The sequence below is a fragment of the Tamandua tetradactyla genome, chromosome 20, assembly GCF_023851605.1.
Source record: "Tamandua tetradactyla isolate mTamTet1 chromosome 20, mTamTet1.pri, whole genome shotgun sequence".
NCBI lineage: Eukaryota > Metazoa > Chordata > Mammalia > Pilosa > Myrmecophagidae > Tamandua > Tamandua tetradactyla.
In genome coordinates, this window is record NC_135346.1 from 38,113,396 (window position 1) to 38,117,183 (window position 3,788).

The following is a 3,788-nucleotide window of genomic DNA, read 5'->3' on the forward strand; positions in this document are numbered from 1 at the left end:
TAATTTTGTTAGGTGCAATAATGGTGATTATGTACAAGTGTCTGTTTATATTTTAGAGATGCATATTGAAGTACTTAAATAAGTAAAAGGCCATCACTTAAAGATGTTTTCTTGTCCTAAAAATGTCTAGGAAAAAAATACTTCAACGTAAAAATAGGCAGCGCTTCTGAGATAGACCAGGGTTCACCAGGCAGCCATGGGCCTGTCCCACTGAAACTCCTGCCCTCCAGACATGGCCCCAGGCTGCCTCAATCCCCAGCCCTGTAAGAGTGCAGACATCCTAAATGCTGCCACCCCAAGGCCTACACACGTGTCTCTGACCTGGGCACAGCTGGTGTCTAGAATGAAGGCCGTGGAGAAGGTGCCCCAGGAAGACCTACTACTGGGTATCATGGTCTGTTGCCTGGCCTATGTCTTCATGAATGTCCTGAAAGTAGCAAAGATGTGGCTGAAGCTGAAAGGGGAGCTGCAGGTCTGGGTACCTACTCACAGCCCTACCCCAGGGGCCTTTTGCAGAAGGAACTAGCCATTTGCCTTTTCTATCAAGGTCTCATGAATGGTGTCTGCTTCTACTGTTACTTCTACTGGCATGCCAGGCTGGCCTTTCCTAGAAGTTCAGGGGTACCATGATAATAGGCACCAGGGCCAAGAAAATGGGAGCCTTAGTGGGGAGCCCTGCTTACCTGGTCAAAATGAAGCTGCAGGCCCAGACAGTAGCCACAATGGCTGTAGTACACCAGCACTATTACCAGAGTGTTCTGGATGCCTTAGGCTGTGCTGGGGCTGTGCCCTGAATCATGGTGGTCCCAGCCACCCAGCTGGCCACCTTCCCTTCTTCCAAAGTCAGGGTGCAGCAGCAATAGTGTCTCCTGGAGGACAGTTTTCTGGTAACTCAGGCTGGGGTCATGATACTCTTTTATGTTAGCAGCACACAGCATCCTCAGCATGCTCTTCTAGAAACTGGTAGGGCAGGTTCTACAGGAGGCACCTGTACATCCTCCAAACCCAATCCAGGCACTGATAACCCCTTACTTGGCCAGGAGCAAAGCCTGCTCTGGCAGGGACATGCCATCTCAGAACAACAGGCCACAGGTCAAGAAGAGTGTGGACAGTCCCATGATCCAACAATGCCAGAACATTGACCCCAAATCACCATGAACTCTGCTCTTCTCTGGAAGGAACACTGGATGGGATGAGCATGAAAAAGTATTTGAAGAAATAGCAGCTGGAAATTTGGCAAAAGACCTGAGCTTAGGGATACAAGAAGATGAGAAAATACTAGGCAGGAAAAATAAAAAAATAAGACAAGACAAATCCTAGTCCACTAAAAAACTATTAGAAGAAATAAACAAATAAACAAGGTGGCAGGATATAAGATCAATGTTCAATAATCAACTTGTATTCTATTCACTTGCAATGAACAATTGAAAAATTAAATTAAGAAAACAACTCCATTTCCAATAGCATCAAAAAGAATAAAATACTTAGAAAATATTTAACATAAACATGCAAAATGTATATATTAAAAACTACAAAGCAACTGTTGAAAGAAATTAAAGAATATCGAAATAATTGGGAAAACAAATTATGTTCATGAATCTGAAGGCCTAACATGGTTAGAACAAATCATAAATCAAACTTTTAAAAACTAAAAACAAAGAAAAAATTCTTGAAAGCAGTAAGAAAGAAATGATGTATTACTTATAAGGGAACACCAATATGGAATGTTGGCAGATTTCTCATCTGAAACAATGGGTGTCAGTAGGAAGTGACACATTTTCATGTCATGAAAAAAAAGAATCATGTCAATCATGAATTCTAAATCTGGCGAAAATACCTTCAGAACAAAAGGTAAATAAAGACATTTTAAAGGAAGAAAAACTAGGAGAATTTATTGCTAACAAACCTACTCTTAAAGAATGAATGACTAAAGAAGTTCTATAACCAGGAAAAGACAAGAGAAGATGTCATGTAACTTCATAGGGAAAGAAGAATATTAGAAAGGAGGTAAATAAGTGTACATATAATAGTTTTCTACTTCTTGTGAGATTCTTAGATCATATTTATGTTTGGAGCAAAAATCATAGCATAATCTGAGGGTGCCCAATGTATATAGAGAAATACTTTAGACAATTCCATTTTTAAAGTTTGAAGCACCAATTAGAATGACAGTGGATTCCTCATCTGACCATGGAAGGCACAGGAAATGGCATTTTCAAATTATGAAAGAAAATAATGTCTTACTGACCAGAAGCATTCTCTAGGGATGCATTAATCAATAGAACATTCTATAATGATGGAAATTTTCTATATTGTGATTGTCCAACAGGGTAGCCACTAGCCATGTGTTGCTGTTGAGCACTTAAAAGGTAGCTAATGAACCCAAGGAACTGAATTTTTAATTTTAGTTAACTTAAATTTAAATAGCCACATATAGCCTGTGGGTAACTCATTGGGCAAAACAGTTCTAGAATAAAAATCAATGGATTCACATCACAATAGCACTGCTTTCTAGTTGTATAAACATGGACAAGTTTCTTAACTCCTTTAGCCTCAATTTCCTTACCTACAGGATGATAAGAAATTTTAACCTAAGGTTGTTGTGTAATCTTCTCATTACTATGCATCAATAAATGTTGATAATATAATTATTTCACTTATTTAATGCTTTGTATATTGTTTGAATTTTCACAATAAACATGTATTTCTTTTGTGATTTTATAAACGCACATATGTAAAAGCTAAACATTCACCGTCCTTGTAGAGTCTTTATTCCATGGATAAAAATTTCCATTTTGAGTATCACCTTTCCCTCTACTCGCAGACCAGTTAAGGCTGACATTATTAAAGGGGCAGGGAATAAAGTCAGGAATAACTGATTCACGGGGTCCCTTCTTAGTTCATGAATCCCCTGACTTCAGCCCATATTTTTTCAGGTTATATTATGGACTCCTTCCTGGACAATTTCCAAGCTACCTAAGGTCACTTCTCTTGAGCTATTTGCCTTCCTCTCTGACAGACTTCAGCTACTCAGCCTTTTAGTGCTACTACTACCTGCCTGTCTTCATGGAACTTAGAATCCAATTGGGGAGACAGAAAAAACAAGTAAGTTAATAGGATAATTAAAATTTGTGAGAAATGCTATGAATTAAAGAAGTAAAGGAACAGATGAAAAAAGAGTTTGGGAGAAAATTGATTAAAGAAGACCTTTCTGACAAAGGGACATTTGAACTGAGACCTAAAGAAGAAGGAACCAGCTATGCAACTGGCATGCATTTCTAAATGGGGAGAACAGAATGTGCAGAGGCATTAACTTGAGAAAGAACTTGAAATGTTTGAGAAGTATGAAGAAGACCAGTGTGGCCAAAGAAAGGTAAATGATGGGAGGGCGGGCTGCAGTGGCTCAACAGGCAGAGTTCTTGCCTGCCATGTTGGAGACCCGGGTTTGATTCCCAGTGCCTGCCTATGCAAAAAAAAGTAAATGATGGGAAAATGGTGTGGGTCAAAGTGGAAGAACTGCCAGACAAGAGCCAGCTGGCACAAGTCTGAGGAAGGAGCAGGTTCAGTCTAAGGATTTTCTCTAGATAAATCATATAGTCTGAGTTGCATTTTAAGACCACTTTGTCAGGAATGGAAAGGAGTGGTCTTACAGTCCCAAGCCCTCCTCTTATTAGCTCCTACTAAAAATGGTACATGGGTTCTTTTGACGCTAAGGGGTTGTTACAGTTATCTATTGCTATATCAAAGCCATGCCAAAACATAGTGGCTTAAAACCACAGTTTATTATT

At 39.4% G+C, this 3,788-nt stretch overlaps 1 pseudogene; it reads left to right on the forward strand.

Moving 5' to 3' along the window:
* Positions 1 to 232: 232 nt before the first annotated feature.
* On the forward strand, positions 233 to 1,142 carry LOC143664323 (solute carrier family 25 member 34 pseudogene; annotated as a pseudogene).
* The last annotated feature ends 2,646 nt before the right edge of the window (positions 1,143 to 3,788 follow it).